The 24,864-nt window shown below is 42.0% G+C and overlaps 1 protein-coding gene and 1 pseudogene across 2 annotated transcripts in view; both read right to left on the bottom strand.

The window, feature by feature from the left end:
- SAMD12 (sterile alpha motif domain containing 12) overlaps nucleotides 1-24,864 on the bottom strand; it is a 413,152-nt gene that overhangs the window by 104,031 nt on the left and 284,257 nt on the right. The window lies entirely within an intron of this gene.
- LOC307176022 (zinc finger C2HC domain-containing protein 1A-like) lies at nucleotides 547-24,437 on the bottom strand (annotated as a pseudogene). Its single transcript has 2 exons — nucleotides 24,291-24,437; nucleotides 547-1,502 (listed from the first exon to the last, which is right to left on the bottom strand). The product of its transcript is annotated as a zinc finger C2HC domain-containing protein 1A-like (transcript).

The following is a 24,864-nucleotide window of genomic DNA, read 5'->3' as shown; positions in this document are numbered from 1 at the left end:
GGCTGTTAATAGGTGTGGGAGGCTTCTCCCTCTACCCTGGGCTGGGCTCATCCCTCCCCACTGCAACTAGCTGTTGGCCCCCACCCCAACTGAGAGGGCACAGGATGGTGACCAGGAAGGGCTCTGGATGCCTGTGCCTACGGGGGCGTTGCCGCATCCCACCTACCGTGTCCAACCCCCCTTGCCCTTACACATCTGCCACCCTGTGGTAGGGATAGCACCCTAGGGCTGCTGCCAGTAGCTCTCAGGAGCCCACCACCCCTTGCCCTACAGCACACCCATCCCTTCAGGATCAGTAAGAGAAAAGTACTGGAGCCCCTGGGTAGGGACAGAAAGGAGAGAACGATCATAAAGGAATACTTAAAATGTGAACGCTTGTAAATAGTCTAGTCTGTGATATTGGGGCAGAGTGTGATTTCTACAGAGAAATGACTTTTAAAAAGAATTCCTTACCGTGCAAACTCTGTGTTTTAAGCGTGTGAGAAATGGCTCGGGGAAGGGTAGCCCTCAATCGAGGAAGGCTGTTGTGTTATTTTTTCAATAAAATTACTTGTAGACCCTGGCCATGTAGCTCTCAGTATATGTTTTTCTTTTGCTTGTGAGCACACTTGAGGCAGGATTTCTAAATGGGTAATAACTCATGTCTTTTGAGGGCACTGTCTGATTTTGCATCACTGTCACGCAACCTTTGCACATGTCTTTCAGTTCGGAGTGGAGGGCCTAACTTGTCCACGTGACCTACGCGAGGGGCTGCTATCCCTTTATGGGAGGAAGACAAGGTCCGAAGTTTGTTTCCCAAAGAGCTGCTAACTGAAGACACTTTACCCGAAGGAACACCTACAACCGTTTTGCTAGTGCCACTTGGCTGTGGTAATCGTGAAGATCCTGATGAGGCGGTTAGAGAACTGGACTTTTTAAGTGCAGGTGCCTTACACTGTGTCCGAGAAGTCGAGTTTCCCTTGGTATCAATAGAAAATTTGCCTGTATTACTAATATGCACTGCCTGTTCTTTACAGAAATTTATATGTCTATCAGCTGCATTTTCATGAAATCTCCTCTGGCAATATGGACACTGAATGTAATCAGGATCATAAAAAGGTGGAGGAGGGGAGGAAGTTTGCCACCCTCTTTAAGGGCCTGACCGAGGCCTTTAGCTGCTCTTATGGTGGCAATGAACTCTTCATGCTTTCTTCTCCAATTAGATGGCTCCTTTGGTGGTTCAGGCCTGGGTTTAAGAGGCTTTACTGTTGGAATATCCGTTCATTCAGCTCTTTGTCTGCTTGAATCAAAAGTCTTCCGTTTTTTAGTGGCAGTTTTCTGGCAAATAGGTCCATGTTTTTTTTAATGCCACTGGAAAGGATGCCCTTCCACAAATCTTGCAAGGTAACAGTTCTCCAACTTGGACACTTCCATTCCAGTGACTCCATAGCGCCACCGCCTCGGGCTCCGCCAGACTCCTCTGGTAGCACCCAGCGCCGCCACCCAGCTCCGGCCGTAGCCTCCTTTATTTATTTATAATGTATTTATTGAGTCTCTACTGTGTAACGTGAGCTCTGATCTCAAAGCGCTTATGAGAGAGCTGGAGAAAACACAACAAGCATAGATGAAACATTTGGAGAGTAAGTGGTGGTATATAAAGAGATAAATTGAATATAATCAAGTGATAGCGTGCATAGGGCCCTGAGCAACACAATTAAATTCAAGCCATAATCCATGCTGATTTTAAAAGTTTCCTACAATTTCTCACTTTCCACTGTAACTAATGCCTGGAGTTCAGTAATGTAATTTATCAATGACTATATATCCATCCTCAAAGAGAACTCTGTTGTTCTTGAAACACGTATATGTGTATATGGATGCATACTTCAAAATACCTGTTTGGTTTTGGGGGAGGGAGGGTGGATTTGACTGCATCTAGTGAGTGACTCTTCAAATTTAATACCTCTGGGAAAATATGCCACAGGATCATAACATCTAGAGACAGAAGCCTGAGAAGTCAACGAGGTCAGTCCCTTGCCACCAGGTAGGATGGAACTTCTGACCGATTACCTAGCCACAAAGTTACGGTATACATAACCATATATCTTTTACATCTTTTCTTCCTGCATATATTGAATCAAAGAACAACCAGGCATCTGGTATGGGAGCGTTATAAAGCCATATGTGATGCTCACTAATACAAAATGCCTGGAAGGAAACTAAGTTAATACATATGGCATGAAATTTACAAATGAAGGCTCGTCCATCATCAAAGACCCAGAATGCGCACTGCCACAACATAACAAAGAACTTATGAGGAATATCTGTTTTCTTTTGTGCATCATCCCCCTCAACACAAGCAACTAAAAGAAAGACATGTGTGCATTTCCTGGACTTGATCTGGGGCATGCAACACATTTTACGAACGGATTAAAGGGCCCGAGGTCTTTTACACAAGACTATTATGCCAATTCCATGTCAGAGACAACTTATATTGTGAAGTCTTCAAAAGAAAACTACGTATGCATTATGCCAAAGCCATAAATATTATTGGAGATTCTTAAAAAGAAAGTTACATGTAAGGGACAAAATAGAAGACAGCTCTGGAATGGAATCTTGTGGCTCTACTCCAAACGCTGTATGGTTTCCTTTTCCAGGAGAGAGAACGTGCAGCTCATCCTCCATCACCCCATATATCTGATTCGAGGAGATACTGACAAGAGGGTTTTTACAAGAATTCTATGATTCACAAAGTCAACGAGGAAACAGAATCCTCTCATGTCTTTGACGTTGGCAGTACCTTCTTAGGATCTCAAAAAGAAAGTTTCTTTCCCTTCCAATTGTGACCTTTTCTATTTGGCAGATGTTAATTTTTTTTTTTTTTTCTGCCTGTGTTTCTAATGGAGCTTGAAATTTACACGGCTTTTTGTTTACCTCCTAATTTGTGCGCCGCCACCATCAATGTTATCAGCATAGTTCTGGGAATAGGGTTTATTTACTGCTTCTGTTGAGCCAGCAAATGGAGAAATGCAGAAAGGACTGTTCTGCTCATCCCATTTCAGTGTAGAGTCTCCTTCCATTCACAGAAACAGCCTTTACTGAGCAGCCAATAACCTTCCTGGGTGCAAAAGTCAACAACCATCTTCAGTGCTTGTTCTTGATGACATTTCCGAGCTGTTTTAGACACAGTCGAGTATATCCTGACCACCCTGACCCCCCTCCTTGTTAACAGGTAACCCAGAAACTGAACTTTGTACCCATTAAACAAGAACTCTCCATTGTCCTCCAACTCCCAGCTCCAGGTAACATGTACTTTTTGTCACCGTGAATTTGCCTATTCTAGGTACCTCATATAAATGGAATAAAACAGTATTTGTTCGTTTGTGTATGGCTTATGTCACTTGGTATAATGTTTTCCAGGTTCATCCAGGTTGTAGCATGTATCAGAAATTCATCCCTTTTTATGACTAAATAATATCCAGTTTTATGTATATACCACATTCTGTTTACCCATTCACCTGTTGTGGCACATTTAGGTTGTTTCCACTTCTTGGCAATTGTGAACAACGCTGTTGTGAACACTGATGTACTAAGATCTGTTTCAGTTCCTGCTTTCAACAGAAGGACACTTTTGTTTTGCAAAATTTTCATCCAGAAAAAATGTCTAGCCAGGTATCAATTATTAGTCATTTATCCTGGTCCACAACTTGGACTTGGTGCTGTTCTAGTCACCTGTTTGCTTTCAGATCCATACTTTCCTCTTCTTTGCCTACTCTGTTTGCATGAAACTACATTTCCCAGACGTCCCTGCCCTCTGGCTTCCAGGCAGTTCTAGCCAGTGTAAGGCACTAGAAAGAGACTGAGGGGCAGAAGAAGGGAAAGGCCAGCATATTTCTTCCTGGATCACTTTGCTACTGGTGGCATCTAGGGCAGGGACTGCATCTCCTGGCTCTAGCTCCCACTGGAATGGCCGACTGGGGTTCCAAGTTCTGCCAACCAACCCTGACTTCTAAACTCTGTCTCTTCATTTATCCCTCCAGCCCCAGGGAAGGTAGAAGCTTCCCACTGCTGTTAACCTCTGGGTTGTCTCATTTTTGCACTTGTGCTGCAAATTGTCTTAAGTTTTCTCTTCGAAATATACCAGGAACGGTTTCTGGGTTTCTGTACGGAACCTGAATGATAACCATTCCATTGGGAAAAGAAGGTCCAAAGTTTCTCAGGATGCAGAACCGATGGCAGTGACTCTTAGCTGTCCTCAATGTATCATCCATTTGGTAGTATATTGTTTCCAAGCTAGACCTGTAGTTTGGTGCGGCCATGTGCATGAGTTCTGGCCAAACTGATGTAATCAGATGTGTTGTGTGGCAGATTCTAAACCTTCTTTAGAAGTCACTGCTCCATACTCTTTGTACCTTCTTCCCCCTTTCCTGCGGTTTGGAACATGGATGTGACAACTGGCATTCCATCCTGGAACGTGAGGACGTGGGCCACATTTGGGGGAGAGCAGGACCAAAAGCCGCAGAAGCCTGAGTCCTCAAGAACTTTGTGGAGAAAAACTGCCATCCCAGGCCTGCTCTGCCCGTCTCCAGTTTTACATGAGAAGCAAATAAAATTCTCTCTTGTCTAAGCTCCTGCTCTTTCCAATCTATCCCAGCCAATCTGAGATCGAACCAATTCAAGACCCAAGCCATGAGCTCAGTGTCTGTCGCGGACTGCTGATTAATTTCCTTATACTTTTCCTTAACAAACTAAAGCAAGGTCCTAGATCCTCTGGTCTTATTCTGAGTTTTGGCCTCTTCCTGTTTATACTCAGAATTGACCTGTTCTCAACCACAAAGTTTTTTATTCCCTTTAACAGCTTCTGCTCTGCTTATTAAATTTTCTCTGAAAGGTAGGGGTCAGAGACAGCTACTAACCAAGCCCACATCCAACCTAGAAAATGATTAGAGTCTGGATGTTAGAGAATTTTTAATTAAAAACCTGGGAACATTGTTCCTTGGGTATTAATAAAGCCAGCAAAATGGAGAATCAGCATGGCCTACCACTGCAAGACAGACCGTTAGCGTCCTGGTCTCAGAGCCCTCTTCCCAGAGCTGATGGGCTGGAACTATACCTGACGGCTGCCAGGTACAGATAAATCTCACCTCTACTTCACCCAAGTGGGCGTCAGTTAGAAATATGGACTTCTAGGACGGTGGTTCCCAAACTTCACTGTGCATGAAAATCACTTGGGGAAACTTATCCGAAATGAAGATTCCCATCCTTCTGCTCATGATTCAGTTGGACTGGGGTGGGGGCCATGAACCTGCGTGATGAAAAGGACCCCAGGTGTCTCTAAAGCACATGGTCTAGGGACCACGCTAGGAGAGACCATGCTCCTGGGAAATACATGAAGACTATAAAACAGCCACAAGTGCAGAGAACTGTCATCAGCTGGGGGTGGGGCTGGAGCACATTCAATGATGCCTACCACGTTCCGGGAGCTCTGCCAGGCATTTTCGAGACATCGTCTAGTTTATGCTCCGATAACCTGCATAACTATCATTATGACACTTGTTTTGCAGTGAGCAACCCGAGGTGCAGAGAAATTAAGCAACTTGCCTAAAGTTAAACAGTGGATTCAAAGCTGGGTGTGCGTGTGTGGGTTGGATCTAGTCTACTGATTCCTCTAGGTTTGCTCTGCACCCTTCCCCATCATGCTCCGTACTCCTAGACACTGACCTGCACGGACGGCATCACAGGGCCCTCTGCCCTCTGGCTTCCAGTTGGGTTGGGTCCTGCCAATGGGAAGTGCTGGGAGAAGACTAGGGGGAGGGAGGAGAGGAGTTCAGGGTATTGATTCCCCAGCTGCCCTCACTGCGGGTCTCCAGGGTTGCATCCTTTGACCAAGGGCCACAGCTCTAGTCAGTGGCTCTTGCCACATGACTGTCCCCTTCTGAGTTCCTGTAACTATTCCATCTTCTTGCCTCTTCCAGCCTAAGGCTGATAACTGGTACCCTTCCTCTCTTTCTAATTAGGATGAGTGAGTTTGTTGAGGGCAGGGTCTGTATCTTTTTATCTTTGTACCCCCTGTGTCTAGAATAGTGCCTGTTTACATAGTAGAAAAATTTTACTGCATGTTGACATGAATAAGCACTTTACTAGTCCAACAATGTGCTAAATATTCTCTATTAACTCATTTAATTCTTGTTATTTATTTATTTTAATTTTTGAGAACCAATGTTCTTTTAAAAAAGAAAGCTACTGGATGTTTGTCCCAGAAAAATGAAAACGTTTATTCGTGCAGAAGTCTGTACACTAATGTTCATAGCAGCTTTATCAATATCTGCAATAGCCCAAGACTGGAAACAAGCCACATATCCTTCATTGACTATAAAGTTAAACGAATTGTGGGACATCCACCCAACTCACACACGCTTTAATAAATCCTCACTTTTTTTTTTTTTTTTTTTTTTTTTTTTGCGGTACGCAGGCCTCTCACTGTTGTGGCCTCTCCCGCTGCGGAGCACAGGCTCTGGACGTGCAGGCTCAGCGGCCATGGCTCATGGGCCCAGCCGCTCCGCGGCATGTGGGATCTTCCCGGACCAGGGCACGCACCCGTGTCCCCTGCATTGGCAGGCGGACTCTCAACCACTGCGCCACCAGGGAAACCCCTTCCTTTCTTTATATGTATACATACACACACATATGTGTGTAGTGTATTCATTCATATAGTAGTAAAAATTAAGCCACATTCCAAACCAAGAATACTAAATTAGTGTCAGGAGTGAAACTCTTTATGAATTTGAGCATTTGTTCTTTCCATCAAATCATATACACCAGGGGTAAATATTTCAGACTTAGCAAAAAAATGCAATAGATGAGGTTGCTAGAGATGTTCCTTAAAAAGGTAAGTTGATCTTTCTACTTCACCTCTACCCCCAGCCACTGCCTTCGGCCTGGAGGAGCCATGCTGCTCTTTGAAATCACTTATTATCCATCTTGTCTGCTATCCCAAATAGTTCTAATATAACATCATTTCTATTAAAAAAAGAGAATAAATTCATTAATTTCTTGATAAACATAAGGCACTTTCCAGGTGCCAACAGAGTCTCTGCAGGTCAGTACCTGAAGAAAAGGAGGAGAGAAGGGCTGGTCTCACATTTCCATCTTGGAGGAATTCCATAACCACCACCTCAGCTGCTGTTTTGTGCTTGGCCACGTGGAGAAATATAAGTGGTGTCAAGCCAGAATACCCTCTCTCAACTTGTAAATTAGCAGATTACCAGCAGATCATCTAATTTTCCTCCCTGCTGCTCTCTCACCCGCATGCCAGTAGTGTTTTGAACTAATATGTCAATACAGGGGCGTAAAGTGATTTATGTTCTACATAAATTTCTAGTTGGGGGTATAGATGTTTATGACAGAAAATATCTCCCTTAAATCCACAGCAGACATGCAACAGGAAGGAAATCTCTTAAATTCCTCCATTAATGGTTTTGTACCGGTGGCTCTTGATAAAGGGCCAATTACAGTTTTGAGATCTGTGTGATAATAATTGGTTGCAAATTTTAACTTCTTTCTGTGGTTGTGTCCTACCAATTTGGTTCAGTCAAATCAAGAAAACTTAAGATTCCTTAGTAGTAATATGGGAATATTATTACTTCATTTAATACCAAGCTAAGGTAACTAAGTTTCCCTGCACTAATTCTGTGTCCATCTGTGAATCCAGTTAAGGAAGAGCAGGAGTTTTGACATTAGCACAGCCTTTGAACCGAGCTCTGATTCTCACTGGGTGTGTCACCTCGGGAATTTGGATAAATGTTTTTAAATAGTTATTTTGCAATGAACCTCAGTGTACGTTAAATGTCATCAGAAGGTTAGGAAAAGTCCTTCCAGAAGTCTCCCATTGGAGATGATGGCGCAAAAGCAAACGTGCATGGCCCAGCTATGGGAGAGGGTCTGAGCAAGGGAAAATTGCTGCAGCCCCAAATGAACAGCCACTGCTCTTGGGGCTGGAAGACATCTCCAGGTGAGTCAACATCCCCTGAGAGCTATTATTATCAGGGTTCACCCTGAGAGCTGCGGTCCCAACATCAGAATCAAGAGATCTAACTTCTTAGAGATTTCCGGTAACATCTCCTTTTTGGTGTGAGTTACTCTCAAAATGCTGGGGCAGGTGTGGGAGAGAGTCAAATTTCAAAAATTAAATGAAGGCACTGGCATTGCCAACTTACCTTTCTACCTAAGGATGTAAAAACAAGCAAGCAAAAATTCCAGATCTAGTTAACATGGTCTGAGAATGAAGTTTTCTGTGAGGATGACAGACACCACATCCCAAAGGGAGATGCCACGAGCCTCGCACATGCAACACAAGTTTTGCAAAAGAGGTGCAAAGCCAGTTTCATTATCTTAACCCCTCAGTCATACCAAGAGCACATAAAGGTTGGGAGCATATGCCTAAAGATTTCTTTAAAACAAAATATCAAGTGTTGGTGAGGATATGGAACAACCAGAACTCTTATAGACTCCTGGAAGGAGGGTTTATTATTAAAACCTCTTTGAGACACTGGAAGAATCTACTAAGGCTGAACATATATGTACAGACTGAATTGTACTCCCCACCCCTAAATTCATACGCTGAAGTCCTAACCCTTAGTACGTCGGAATGTGACCATATTTGGAGATGGGATCTTAAAGAGGTAATTCAGTTAAAATGAGGTCATTAGGGTGGGCCCTAATCTATTATGACTGGTATCCTTATAAGGAGAGAAAATTTGGACAGCGACATACAAAAGGAAGCCCGTGAGAGAATACAGGGAAAAGACAGACATCTGCAAGCCATGAAGGAGGTCTCAGAAGAAACCAACACTACTGACACCTTGATCTCAGACTTCTAGCTTCAGAACTGTGAGAAAATAAGTGCTGTTGTTTAAGCCAGCCAGTATTTGGTACCTTGTTATGGTAGCCCTAGCAAACTAATACAGTCTACCCTACCCTACTCAGCAAATCCACTCCTAATACGTACCAATGGAAATGTATAGTTTTGTTCACCCGAATATGTCTGATATAATCTAGAACAGAACTTTTTACAGAGTAGCTGCAAACTGGAAACTACCCAAATACTCATGAACTGCAGAATGCAGAAATAAATTGTGATATGTTCACATGTTGACCAATTGAGAGAAATGAGAATAAACCATCTAAAACTGCAGACAACAATATGGATGAATCATCCACACGTATAATGTTGAATGAAGGAGTCACACACACAGAGTACATAATGAATGATTCTATTTATATGATGAACAAAAACAGATGACGCTATTCTTTACCATTAGAATTGAGAATTGTGTTACCCCTTGGACGGGGGTAGCCACTGGAAGGGAGCATAGGGAAGGCTTCTGGCAATACAAGTCATGTTTTATTTCTTGATCTGGGTATTAGTTTCATGGGTGTGTTCAATTTTTGAAAATTCAGTGAGCTGTACACAGTTTATGTATATGGTCTTTTCTATATGTATACTTCAATCAAAAAGTTTTAGAAGGAGTTTTTCTATAAAAAAAAGATGGGCACGAGTCCCTGACATTCTAATTTGCCTCTCTTTGCTTGGGGGGAGAGAAAGGAGGGGCTGCTTTCTGATTCCAAGTCTAGAGAGGAGGCTTCAAGGAACTTTCAAACAACTTGACATATGTCTCTAGGAGCTTGCGGGACAAAGTGAGATAGGTAAAGAGCCAGAACCTTCGGCGTGCTAACTGCTCTGCTGGCAGACTAAACAAAAGATTTTAATGTTAGAGACAGTCTGCCCTCATTTGCCTGTGCAAGGACTGTATCAGCATTTCCCCTGGATCAGATCTGGGCCATCCTGAGCGAGAGAGCTGGTGTGGAGGAGCTAAGATCTCCTCCAAGAGGACACTTAAAAAGGGAAAACACAACTCAAGCCAAGAAGCTGATGTGCTGCTGAACTACTGTGGCGTGAAGAAACATAAACTCATCGAAGGACACAGATGCATTTGCTCTCATCAAAAGGAATGCAGGTGAGTCACTTCCATCAGCGGGGGTGGTAGGGCGGTGTCCTCAGAAGAACCATCAAAGGGTAAACACTTGTCAACCCTCAAGAGCAAGGGTCGGCTTATGACAGTATTTGTCACGTAAGAACTTTCTCGACCACCATGCCTTCCTCATCCTGTTCTCATTGGAAAAAAGGTTAGAAACCCCTAGCCAGCAAGGGAAGAAGTTGTATGTGACACTGGGCAGAGGAATGTGGCCTATTTCTTCAACGCGTTCCATACTGGGAAAGAGAGGAGAACCATTAAAACTGGAATTTTAAGTCATAACTCAGCTATCAGACTCCTGGTAGAAGTTGTGGGCCCGGGAAAGATAGTTAAAAGTCACAGAGCAAATCCTGAAAGTTCTCATCACAAGAGAAAAAAATTGTAACTATGTGTGGTGATAGATGTTAACCAGACTTTGGTGATCATTTCACAATAGAGACATGTATTTATTCATGTTGTATACCTGAAACTAATGTAATCTTATATGTCAATTATATCTCCATAAAATAAAAACCACAGCATAATTTTCAAGGGGGTCATAAATTAATATACTCATAAAACTTATACCTAGAACATTTATTTATGTCCCAGTAGTACACATCATCCTTGGGCTCTATCAACCTGACTTCCTCAATAATGGACCAATAGGAACTATTGAGGGAAACTCTAAGGGTTTTAGTTTGGGTGATCAGAAGGGACTGATGTCCATAAACAAAATGCAGATGCAGGAGAAAAAAGCAGGTTTGGTGGTGGAGGCAATAGAGGAGTTCATGTTTGATGTGCTGAGTTTGAGGTACCTCTGGGATATGGTGGTGAAACTTATCTTTGGACAGCTGGGAACTCAGAAATGAAGCTTAAAAGAAGCGGCTGGACTTGGACTCATCAGGGGCAGTTGATGTCTTAGGAGTAGATGTGGTTTCCCAAGAAGAACATTAGGAACATTATTTTCTGAGGAGCGATTAGCAGAGTAGTCAGTAAAGGCACTTGCAAAGTAGGCAAGGAAAAGAAAAGGGTGATTTTCCTGAAGCTGAAGCAAGAGAGTGTCCCCTGAAGAAAACTGAGATCAACAGTGGCAAAATTCTACAGATTTCAGGGAAAAGAGATACTGAAAAGTATCTGTTAAACCTCAGAGGACTCCAGTGATCTTAGAGTTACCATCTTGTGAAAAGAAGTTGGGTGCGAAAGCCAGAAAACAGTGGAACAAATGAGACGTGAGAAAGTACAATCCGTGTGGACTGTTCTAGAAATCTAGTTACGTAGGGAAGGAGGGCAAAAGTTTAAACACAGAAAGGGTCAGGGGAAGGGGTCCTTCCCTTTTTTGTGCCAAAGTCTCCTTCGGCAGTCTGGTGAAGCCTATGGTCCTTCTCAAGAATGTTTTTAAATGCAAAAGGGAAAATATGTAAGATTACAAAATAATCAAGTTACATTAGAAAACACATACCAAAAGTTCTTAAAATTTCATGATAGAAGTATACAGGTGTTTCTTTATCGATGCATTAAACGGTAGGATTTACTGGCAAGAATAATAACTATCATAATTTGAAAGTGGTGATGAGTGCAAATGATATTTCAAGGTATCTTCAACAAACTGTTATGTGATTAAAAATTACCTGTGATTCTAGTGACAAAGTCACAAGAACTGCTAAGAGTAGTGAGCTTTTGTACTTACAGTCATAGTAGAAAGAAATGTTACATTTCAGTAAAAATAAAATTAAGTGTAATTCGTATATTGAATTCAGCATAAAATTAAGTGTAATTTTGATTGAAATATATTTCATATATAATATTTATTCCACATAAAAATAATATATATTATATATCTCCAACTTCATCAGCACCGCTGAATTCTAGCCAAGGTTCCCTTGGAGGAGGGAGGGATCCAGAGACCTCAGGTTAAGAGCCTTTTACTAAGGGAAGAGAGGTATTTTTGTTTTAAAGGAGAAAAATGTTGTTTATGATAGAGTGGAAGGTTTTAAGTCTTGCTCTGGTGGTATGGCAGGATAATGCAGTGAAGTAGGGACAGGCTCTGGAACTAGACTCCTTGAGTTTAAATCCTGGCCCCCTGTTTATTAGCTGTGTGCCATTAGGCTAGTTATTTAACCATTTAACTTCTTTATACCTCAGTTTCCTTATCTGTAAAATGGGGATGATGAATAGTAACCCACCTCACAGGTTGTTGTGAGAGTTACGTAAGAACACTTTGGCCAGTATTACCTTGACCACCTTCCACTCACTCAGTATCCCTTGGCAAAAGAGACACCTTCAGTTCTCTGAACGTGTAACATTCTTCCTTGCTCAGAACCACTGCATATACTGGTCTTCTGTCTGGAAGGCTCTCCCCACTGTTCTCAGCATGACTGACTCCTTATCCTTTGGGATTCAGTTTGAATGTTACCTCCTTAGACATGCTTTTCCAGAAATCATCTCTGAAATAGAACTCCCACCATTTCTCTGTCTCTCAGCATCCTTTGTCCCAATTTGTAACCGTTTTGGTTAGCTGTTGTCTATAATGAGCTCCATAATGGCTGGAGTTGTGTCTCTCTTGATCCTCTCTCTAGCCCCTGTCCCTACCACATAATAAGCTCTCCATAAATACTCATTAAATGAGCCATCAGACAGGGAGCAACTGAAGATACAAAGGAGATCCCCAGCTATATTCATGCTTGTGGACTGTGCTTCAGTTTTCCATGTGGGCATGTATTATTTTTAGTCTGTTCTCAGTCTTGTCCTGGAGCTGGTGGATAGCCAGACATATTGCTTGCATTAAAGTGTTTATAAGGCAGTATTTAGTCTTTCTTCCAACACTAGGAAGATCCCATCTCTGGTCAAGGCTGAACCAAATTAAACAAGAGAAGAATACCAAATTCTGCGCTGTGCTATGACATTTCATGTTCACAAAGTTGGTGCACAGGACAGCCATGAGCAATTCTTTCACCGAGCCGGTCTTTTGCTGTCACTCTAATTTTAGGCAATGTGAAGTGATGAAAGACATATTGATCTAGCATTGAGGAGCCAGATTGCTAGTTCTGTTAGTTCATGCTTAACTGGGTGATTTTAAGCCCATCAACCTCTTTGGCCCTCCGTTTTTTCATCTAACAAATGGCAATTTAAAAATATCTGCTGTGGCACAGACTGTTAGCTATGCCCCCAAATCCATTCTTCCCTTTACTCTGAGTACAAGACTAGATGACAATTCCAAACTACCCTTGAGGTTGGTGTGGTTATGTGATTAAGCTCTTGCCAACAGAATGTAAGCACAAGTGATATTTGTCATCTCTGTTTCTTGCTCAAGGCCCCTTACTTCCAGGTGGGAATGGAAAGGACTGGAGTGGTATCAAAAATGGTATCTTAAAGACAGCAGAACTGCTGCCAGCCTGGGCGCCTAAATGACTGTGTGGAACAGAAACACCTCCTGACTTGCAATCTTCAGCTAGGACTGTTAAGTAAGAGAGAACTAAGCCACTAACTCTTTGGAATATATTTGTTACAGCAACTAGTGTTTCTCTAACACACATGTCCTACCTACTTTATAGAACTGTGAAAGATAGTAGTTCTCACGTATAAGGAAGAGTTTCGGGAGGTAGAAAGTTCTATAAAAATCTGTTGTCATCAATATTTTCTTCCAGCTTTTTTGAAATACAGATGACACATAGCATTGTGTAAGTTCAAGGTATATGATGTGATGATTTGATACATGTATATACTGCAAATCATTTTACTAATACAGAGAAAACAAGTGCATATTAGAGTGCCTGACCTATAGTAGATATTTAATGTTTACCTGTTGAACAAGTAAACAAACATCTTGCTGATGAAAAGCCTGAGATTAAAAAAAAAAGTCTATACAACACAAAAGCATGGGAAAGATATTTGTTTGCTCAGGGAAAACTTTTAATTGATTCACTTGAGCTCACACAAATAAAGCAAAAACCTTCTGGATATGTACTTTTTTCAAGAAGATTGCTTTTCTTTTTAATACTTGTTCCATCAAAAATAATTATAAGATATTAAAGGACATTTTGAAACAAGGAAAATATACCCTTATTCACACCACCGAAACACACTCTTTCATTTTTATCCATTGGCTTAGAACTTTTATCTACATGCATGTCAATTTTTCATAGTTGTAAATCTGTTTCTTCTTATTATTTTTAAAATAAATTTTAATTTGTACTTGGTAAGGAAAGCACGGGTTTGGTAATTCTCCAGAAGTGATTCCAACAAAGAACCACCTAATATTTCTAACAGTTCCAATTTAATTTTGCCAAGGGGTTCCATTATTATTAAAAAGCATAACAGGGAGAGGAGGTGATTTTCGTAAGAAAGTACACAGAGGTGTTAATTCTCACTACAATTAGGGTGATAAGGTTACAAATGTCACAATCTTTCTACTTCCTTTTAAAAGCTTATCTTGTGGGTCTTACAAAAATTAAATGAAGGGCAAATGAGTATATATGGATCTTATTTAAGGATAAAAATGAATTCAGTGATTAATTCCACCAATGTTTCTTGAGCGCCCACTATGTGTCAGGGAGAATGTGGACCATACTGACACAGTCTCTACCATTGAAAAGGTTAAAGTATGGATGAAAGACAAGAAGACACATTTCGGTGAGCTCAGAGGAAGGGTGAGGCCATTTTCTGGAGGAAATGAGACCTGATGTTTGGCTGGAAGCTTGGCAGGCAAATGGGTAGAAGGAGGTCCAGGTTTGCTAGACACATGGACCATAATGAATGATGCTCACGAGACTGTAGGTTACGCTACCGTACTGGACATTAATAGAGCACACTGAGGGTGAATGGATGAGAAGGGAGAAGTAAGCAGAGGTCAGATCATGAAGAGGACAAAAGCTGCGTCATAGCAGTGATGGTGTTTGTTCATCACTGCCTAGGGCAGCACTTGGCACATACAAACATGCGTATACTCCATCTGTATTTGTGCAATGAATTAAGCCACATTATGCTATGCAGTTGACCATTACTGGTCATAGTCATTGGACTCTGGTTGCAAAGGAAGAGACGTACACCCAGGTGGGAAGGGACAGCTAGTCTCAAGAGAGAGAGACTGCATCTATGATGGCCCTTATTGCCATGCTGGGTATGCCACAGGACCACTGCTCGCTTCTCAGTGCTGGGACACTGCTTCATTTTTGTTGGTCCTGAACTGTCTGATGCTAAACAGCAGGGGTCAGGCACACTGAACCCTAATCTGAGAAATGCCTCCTTATTTCACCTTCATTTCTCGATGGCAATGGGAATGCCACAACTGTAGCTTCTTAGGACATGCTTGCGAAGCAAATGTATAAATGCCATTTCCAACTCCTATTCCTAGAAGCAGGGAATAAGGGTGGGTGGGAGAGAGATGGGGAAGTCACGGAAGAAAGAAGGGAAGGTTGAGGAGAGAGACTGAAGACTTCTAATTGTTTCTTTTTTAAAATATCCTCAAGGTTTTAATTAATTAATTTACTTATTTTTGGCTGTGCTGGGTCTTTCTTGCTGCCCGCGGGCTTTCTCTAGTTGCAGCGAGCGGGGGCTACTCTTCATTGCAGTGCGCGGGCTTCTCATTGCAGTGGCTTCTCTTTGTTGCGGAGCATGGGCTCTAGGCGCGTGGGCTTCAGTGGTTGTGGCTCGCAGGCTCTAGAGCGCAGGCACAGTAGTTGTGGCGCATGGACTTAGATGCTCCGCGGCACGTGGAATCTTCTCAGACCGGGGATGGACCCCGTGTCCCCTGAATTGGCAGGCGGATTCTTAACCACTGTGCCACCAGGGAAGTCCCCTAATTGTTTCTTTATCCTTGATTCTAGTCTTTAGGTTTTGAAACTCCTCTTAGTTGAAAATGAGCATTAATGATGAAAATTAACCAGAAATCTTAGTCTCTAGGGAGATGAATGGATTAATAAACCAGATCTAGCAATACTGAATAATTTGGAGACAAACACAGATTTGACAAGTGAGAGCCCAGCAGGGTGGCTGACTTTGGAAACGTTTTGCTCCTGCTCTGCTGGGCATGCTAAGAATGCATGGCGCTGGCTGACTCCATGGGGGTAGCGCATGGATTCAGCTGCCGAAGAGCGAGGTGAAATTAAAGAGAGAATGAAATGTGTGATCTGATTTAATCACATCTGCTGCTTCAATTTCTCAATAACAGCACCCTGCTCCACTGTGTCAAGTTGGAGAATGAAAAGCAATATATATATATATGAATATATATATGAATCATAGCTAGAAGATGGATTAACTCTCTAATGCCTGCCAATCCATTTCAGGCATCTAAAATGCAAATGACAACTGAGTTTTTCTTATAAAGAATTTGGGAGCAATTATTCCTGGACCTGGATTGGCATAAAATTACCATAAACTGAGGAGTAAGCAATGAAATGTCACCTCCTAAAAGAGACCAAAACCTCAGGACCCAGGCTAGGGGATGGCTTGGGGAACATTATGTATTTCAATACCCAGGTCATCCTCTGCTTCTCTTCTGATGACTGAATGAATGCATGCTTCGTGTTGCTTCCGATTTCTAGTAGGATGACAGCCACCAAGTACAAGACCCAATTCAGCCTCTTTTAGGAATGCATGTTTGTGAGGAGTTTAAAAGTTACAAATCTGTACTGGAATTGATATTTAGTGGAAATCATCCTCCCATCCCCAACCTGCCCTCTCACAAAGGAGCTGCTGCTTTAGGGCCTCTGGGCTCTATACCGAGTATCAGACACAATACATAATGATACTGTGCAGGACCTGCATGCTTCCCTGGCTAGTCAGATACCTTATGGCAGCGAGGTCCTAAAGGTTAGTAAGGTGATTCATCTAATGTAAGATAGTTATTGTGGTTAAATGTTCCATTTTTCTGGGGTGGGGAGATGCCTTCTACGTGATTCCATTTAGCAGCAGAAGATAAATGCTTAGGTCTAATTAGCTTACCATAGGCAGTTTTACATCCCATTTACAGTGAAGCAAATCAAAGATGAAAACAACTAGACAACAGCTATTTTGGTCCCTTCCATAGAGTAAGCAGGCAGTGGCGTGCAAACATGCACACGGGTGATCCCCAAAGATGCACAGCTAGTTCAGAGAAGATTCACTTCAAAAGACAGACTCAGTGAAGGGCATTTTGTAGGGAATACATGAACGGACAGTCCAGAATTCTAATGTAATCAATTTTTCAGAAGCATGGACTTTCAATATATATTTTTTAAATGACCTCCTAAAAAATAATTTCTACTGCCAGAGATCTGAGTAACTGCAAGTTCTCCTCGTTCCTCTTTTGCTTCTGAAAACCCAGAGTGTGTTAGCCATCTTGGTAGCATGTATATCACAGTCTACTGCAATCCTCTGATCTCATCTCCTAAGACTGGAGGCCTCTCGAGGGCAGAAAGCCTGGCTTGCTCATCTTTGTCATCCATTTCCAAAGCATATGATGTAGCACCTCCACGGCCCAGGTATGCAACAAACAGGTGTGAACGGCCCCATTCGCCACTCCAGGTAGCCTCACTCTGGAGAGCAGTGAGTTATTTCCCAGTTTATGGAAGAACAACGGGTAAATGCCACTGGAAGGAGGGAGAGGTTGGCGGGCAATCAAGTGAAGTTATATTAAAATTAATTTTCTGATTTGTAAAAGATCTGCTGAATGGGCCCTTTACAGATCTTGAGTGAGGATTTATAAACACAAGATGTTGATTTAAAACAAAGGCCCATTCACTTTGCCACGTGGTACATTTCTTTAGCACCCTGAAGAGCTGAAGCAGTCTTGGGGGTTCCTGGCCCTGACCTTTTGTTGTCTGATTGGCGAGGGTGGGCTGTGGTGGAGTCCCTGGGCTGCTTCGAGATCCTGGCATCTCCTATTCAGAAGACGGATCTTCAGCTTGAAAAGCTGTGAATGCCAGAGATGTCTTTTAAGGTGCGCCAGATCTGCTTTCAATTTCCAATATGTAGAGTGAGAGCGACATATTTTTATCCATTTAAAGAGCCTTATGGAAACTATATAGACTTACAAACAAGTCTATAATAATATAGGAGATAATTAGTATATGTTAATCATTCCCGATTATATTTTGGCTTAAAATAAGCTGGTTTGCTCTCTTTACCCTCTTTTTAGTAGACAAAGCAATGGATATGACGATGCCTCGCCTCTTCTTGAAACCTTGCGGAGGCTTGTCCTTACTTTTAGAATAAAACCAAAATCCTGACCACGGCCCTGCGAAGTGTGTTGCTCTCCATCCTTGGCTACTGTCTGCCTGCCTCACTAGGCCCTTCTGCTAATTTCTTCAGTTTACCAAGTTCTTCCCAGACTCTGGGCTCTTCCTACAGGCTGTACCTCTATTGTGTTGCTCTTCTGCCCGCTTCTTTGCTTGATTCACTTGTTTATCATTTGGGGCTCAGATGACTGGCCACTCCCTTACGAAACCCTTTCCCTGACCCTGTAGTCTCAGTTCCCCTTTGTACACCATCACACAGGCACTTCTTCACAACTGTCATTTCATAGGTACGCCTTGTTCATTGTTGTGTCCTTCGCACCTGGTCCAGCACATAATAGGTGCTCAATAAATAATTACTGAATGGCAAAGTATCTTTCAACTAGAGCTGACTATAGACTTGAAGCATCAGGCATTGCAGTGGAGTGGATGGGGGTGGACTCTGGACTCTGAAATCAGCTTCAGCAAGAGGGACAAGTCATTTCAACTCCCTGAGCCTTGCTGTCCTCATCTGGAATCATAATGCCATGAACACTACCTCTGAAGAAAGTGAATACACGCAGTGCTGCTTGACAATGATGTTCCGCATTGTTCACAGTCACGCTACTGTTAATATCACTCTGTGTATGGCTCTAGCCATTCTTCCTATTTCTGGGGAAAAGTCTCACATAAAAGCAAGCTTCTGACCTTCCTCCTTTCAGAAATCTAAAGAGAAGCAGGAGTAGGGAAAAGCCTAGCTTTAGTGCTGAAGCAGGTCACCTAATAAAGCCATTTACACGCAGCCAGAAACCTCAGACTGAGGGAAGACATACAAATTCTCATTCTGAGAGTGGAGCACAGTTGTCTGGGGACAAGTAAGGGGAAGGCATTTTGGGAATGTCAAATAACATCACTAAATCAGGAGGCCTGGCTCCATGGGTGGGGCAGGGGAAGGAACAGGGCACCACATGGAGTCCCCTTCCCCACTGTGGACACAGGGCCCTCTAGGACCACAGCTGGGGGAAAGCGAGGACAGTTGAATGGTTACCCTTCGCTATTTTTTCTCTTACATGGCTTATTTTTACTTTTAATTTTTTAAAATTGTGAAGTGTCATTTGTAAAAAGAAGTTATGAAAATTGTTGTGATTAGATTTAACATATCATTGAATTAAAACTTTAGATGTATAATTATTTAAAACCACTGTCATTAAAAATTAGTATTACTATTAAAAATAACAGTAAAGCAAATACCAATGCATCAGCTACTGATCTTAGCAAGTAGAATGTCAGCAGTGCCTTCGAATGTCTGGAGGGCTTTTTCCTGATTCCATCCCCTCCCCTCCACCTGTGGGCATCACTATCTGGTACTTGCGTTCATTGTTAACTTGCTTTTTAAAAAAACACCTCTACCACCTATGTGTATATCTCTAGTCTAAGTAACGTATTTTAGCGTTGCCTGTTTGGAAATGGATGTGAGTGGACCACACTGAAAGTCTTCCATTTGACTCTTACTCAACTTTGTTTCTGACATTTGTTCATACTGATGCATGTGGCTAATTAAGATTTACTTTCCATTGCACAAACGTACCGCAATTTATTAACCATAACCGCAGATGGCGTGTGGGCTTATTTCCAGTTTGGGGCTATTACTTGACTTTTTTGTGGACTTACTCTGACATCTAGGGGAGAGGTTCTGGAGGCAGGGCAGTCTGCTGGAAGTAGAGAGACTCATTTTTATGGAACAATGTGGAATATGCAGTGTGGGAAAACAATGCACATGGCCCAACCACACAGAACTCCTGTGAGGTGGGGATGTTCTCTGACCAAACTGTCACCAACGTGGTCATTCATTAAGAAATAGGACGAACATTCTGGAACTAGACAGGATACTGCTCCAACTCATGTAAATTCTGTCCAGCTCACGGGGATAGACAATTAATGTGAAATACGAGATGTAGCCGCAAGAAGTACACAGAATAGTGGGTAGAGTGAAGTGTACCCAAGATACGGAGAGATGGCTCTTGACGCAGGAGTCCCCAGGCTGAGTCTACATGCTGAGAGTCCTCAGCATGCAGGAGATGCTGAGTAAGGCGAAGCTCTCCTGCTGGGTCTACTCAAGAAACTGGCTACTCTCCATTCTCCTGAGGCTACCGAATGACAAAGCTTATTATGTAAATGCATAGCACGCAGCCCTCAAATTAAGAGTGCCTGGGAATGCAGAGAAGTCACCCAAGGCACCAATGAAGAGTAAGTTATCAAATAGGCTCCCAACAAGGAATTAAAAGAAAAGGTTCTCCACCACAGACTATAAACATAATATAAACCCAAGGAAATACACGTATGAGGAAATAGTAGACTTTGGAAAAATTTGCCATAAGAGAAAGACAAAAGTTTAAGAAAGTAACTACTTTGTATTCTCAAGGTAATTACTCTAAATACAAACTTGCTAAAAAGAGAGGTCATGAGGCAACAAACGGAAATAAAAAGGGATTTTATGAAAAGAATACAAGGAAGCAAATAATTCCATTGCAGAATTTCAAACTGCTAAAAAGCAGTGAAGATGAGAATTGTTCCTGAATTAAATGGAATTAGACTAGTGAAATAGGACAGTGGTTCCAAACCTAGACGATCACAGAAATATGGTGGTGGTGGGGGAAGCGGATACTTAAAATATACATTTCTAGGGTTAAATATAAGAGATCTTGATTCAGTGGGCCTTGGGTGAAGCTAAGAAATCTATACTTCTAAAATTCCCTGAAGAGATTCAGAAAATCAATCTGCTTTAGAAACTATTAAGATGAGTGCAAACTTGAGACACTCACCCAGAATTCAGAGAAAGAAAAAAAGCAAGTGAAAATGACTAAAGAGAAAAAGATGGACTGGAATCATGGACACAGTGTATGTAGCATATGCATAATGGGAGTAAATGAGGAAGGAATTGGAACCATTGCAAGAGAACCAATTTCAAAAACGTAAATTGCCCTAAACAGAGTGAAAAATACAGTCTACAGAATGGGAAAAAATATTTGTAAACCATGTATCTGATATGGGTTAATATAAACATAAAGAACATAAAGAACTCATACAACTCAGTAAGAAAAAGAGCAAATAACCCAAGTTAAAAATGGGCCAGGGATCTGAAAAGACATTTCTCCAAGGAAGACATATGAAAGGCTAAAAGGTACATGGGAAGCTGCTCAGCATCACTAGTCATTAGGGAAACGCAAATTAAAACCACAATGAGATACCACCTCACACCTGTTAGAACGGCCACCGTCAAAAAGACAAGAGAGAACAAATATTGGTGTGGATATGAAGAAAAGGGAATCCTTGTAAATAATGGGGGGGGGGCTGTAAATTGAGACAGTTGCTATGTGGAAAACAGTATAAAGGATCCTCAAAAAATTAAAAATAAAACTACCATATGATTCAGCCATTCCACTTCTGGGAAAATACTCAAAGGTAACAAAAACACTAACTAGAAAAGATATCTACACCTCCATGTTCACAGTAGCATCATTTACAAAAGCCAAGACATGGAAATGACCTAAGTATCCATCGATGGATGAAGGGATAAAGAAGTTGTGGTATATATAAACAATGGAATATTATTCAGGCATAAAAAGCGGGGAAATCCTAACATTTGCAATAACAGAGATGGATCTTGAAGACATTATACGAAGTGAAATAGTCATACAGAGAAAGACAAATACTCTACGATCCTACTTATATGTAGAATCAACCCCCCCCCCCCCAAAAAAAAACAGAGAAAGAGATCAGAACTGTGGTCACCAGAGGCAGAGTGGGGAAAGGGGGCGGGGAATTGGAGGAAGGTGGTCAAAAGGTACAAACTTGCAGTTATAAGATAAATAAGTACTAGGGATGGCATGTACAACATGATGATTATAGCTAACACTGCTGTGTGATATACAGGAAAGTTAAGAGAGTAAATCCTAAGCATTCTCATCACAAGGAGAAATTTTTTATTCTTTTCTTCTTTATTTTTATTGTATCTATATGAGAAGGGGGATGTTTGCTGAACCAATTGTGGAAATCATTTACAATGTATGTACATCAAACCATCATGCTGTATGCCTTAAACTTATATAGTGATGTATGTCAATTGTTTCTCAATAAAAGTAAAAAAAGATAAGCTAGAAAAAGGATAATAAAATGGATAAATGCAAACCAAAAAAATGGATACTGAAGAAAAATCTCTCTGAAATGAGAGAAAAAAAATCACTAAAGTTTTACTGTGGACTTTGTGAAAACTGATAAATATTTAGATCCACTGAATATCAAGTCTAAAGAAAGAAACCTTCCCAAATCCAGGAAAAAGAAATAGATACTGCATAAAAGAAAAAAATATATCAGTCTAATTTGTCTATGTGGTTTTCAGGGAGAATGGTTACGCTATGCTTCCCAAATTCTATCATCAGTAATAAATGAAGGCAAGGAGAAGACATTTTCAGCTGGGAAAGGGCTTTAGAATGCTGATGTGCTCTGTACGGTAACTGAGATGAACCAACAATATGGGAGTTGAGGAATGCAAACATTGTTAAATAGCGTTGTTTCTAAGGAGAATGTAAACGCTATCTCATTCTTGAAACAAGAGGTCCGATTATGTGATAATCAACAATTTAACTATTGCAGGGACTTCCCTGGTGGTGCAGTAGTTAAGAATCTGCCTGCCAATGCAGGGGACACAGGTTCGAGCCCTGGCCCGGGAAGATCCCACATGCCGCGGAGCAACTAAGCCCGTGCGCCACAAATAGTGAGCCCACGCGTGTAGAGCCCGTGCTCCGCAACAAGAGAAGCCACCACAATGAGAAGCCCTTGCACTGCAACGAAGAGTAGCCCCGGATTGCCGCAACTAGAGAAAACCCGCGCGCAGCAATGAAGACCCAATGCAGCCAAAAATAAAAACAAAACAAAAAAACAAAAAAACCAATTTAACTATGGCAGACTGAGATAAAAACCTAAAGTAGAATAACAAAAACTGGGGGGAAGGGGTGGTGTGTGTCCAGAGCTGAAGGAAGGAAAGCGTGGGCACTTTTCATCTGTATGTGGGGTGAGTCAGTAGATATTGTTTCATTCTTGACATTAATAATTTGAGAAACAGAGGTTTAGAACATAGGTTTTAAACATGTGTCAATATTATTTAAAAATTTGATAGTAATGATCAGAAGAACTTTAAACAAGTACCATACCTTCCAAATTCCTGGAGTAGGATGCAGGGGGGGAAGGAATCAACGATAAACTCGTAACATAGAGCAAAACTAGACACATCCATTTAAAAAAGGAAAAAAGGAGGAACAAAAGGGACCCCCAAGATTGAAGTCAGATGGAAGCTAAGAGAACAGAACAAAATAATCGACTTTTATAATCATACATATTTATGAAAGTCTGAAAGTATATGCGCCAAAAGGTTAACATGGTGCATGGTGTTTTTAGAGTAACTTTAACTTTAAAATTTTTGACTAAATTTAAAAAAAATTTTCTGGCAGCAATTACATCTATGTGATTAAAAATAAAACATACACTGAAAATTCCTCTTCATTCATCTGAATGAACGCTGATCACGGAGGCCCTCATTAAAACTAGAAATGACCAGCCTAGCTGCCATGGCTGAGATTGGCATTTGCTGTGATTGTGTGACTTGTTTCACTAATCTGACTCATTTCCCCAAACAGGATGCACAGGTGGTGTGTTCATTTATTTAGTCACAACACTAATTACTCTTTACCATCGTGCTCTTCCCTGGTTTTCTCCACATAACCACTGCAACGGTAGGAAAGCACCTTTGGGTGGTGCTTGTGTGCGTGTGCAGAAGGTGTGGGACCTTGGCTTCTCAGCTGTGGGTCAGTCCCTGTGAGGATGGGAGGGCTCACTGGTGACCGTTCAGCCCCTTCGCACCACACACTTTTATCTGCCCTCCAGCTTCAGCTCTCGTAATTGCCCCACCACAAACCTCAAATTCCAGCCACACAGAGCAAGTCATTTCTTGAATCCTGCTGCCATGCCTGGACTGCTTTGCCACATCAGGGGAAAATGAAGGGCCACTCCTAAGGGTCCACGGCCCCTCTGCCTATCCCCTGTTTACCTCGTGTATTGTGACTGCTTTAGAGTCATCTGCTGAGGAAATGTCTCTCACCACGTGGATGCCTGCTGCAAGGGAAGTGTGGTGTTTGCCTTCCCGCATTAGCACGGTGCCTACAAAGTAGAAAGTGCTCAGCAGACACTGCTGCATGGAGACCTTCTCTGAGCTGCTTCCCTTCAGCTCCCAGCCCCCTCTTCCCCTGCTCACACCTGTCTTCGCTGTGGGAGAGATCCTGAAACCCAGTCCCTCTAAAACTGAGTGCCCTCCGTCTGAAACGTTATTCCTTTTCTTGTCCTGCCCCTGTGCCCCTCAGGACTGAGGAGCATTAAAGAAAAGGGGGACTGAAACCAAGCAGGACCCTGTTGGGGGCTTGTACCCACGCTTCTGGTTTGGCATTCTCTTGAGTTCCAAAGAACAGACTCAAGCGGTTAATGATCAGAACAACAGAATCACAGGCCTCCTAGTTCCTCCTGAAGGGATAAAGATAACAATCCGATGCCTATCTTTGAGTTGTTCTACAAAAACTAAGACACCCACCCCTCAGCCAGGTGGAGGATGGTGACCACATGCTGACCAC

This window comes from Stenella coeruleoalba, assembly GCF_951394435.1.
Source record: "Stenella coeruleoalba genome assembly, chromosome: 17".
In the NCBI taxonomy this organism is placed as follows: Eukaryota; Metazoa; Chordata; class Mammalia; order Artiodactyla; family Delphinidae; genus Stenella; species Stenella coeruleoalba.
Note: the sequence above shows the minus strand (reverse complement) of the source record. Positions and strands in the feature narration are given on the sequence as shown.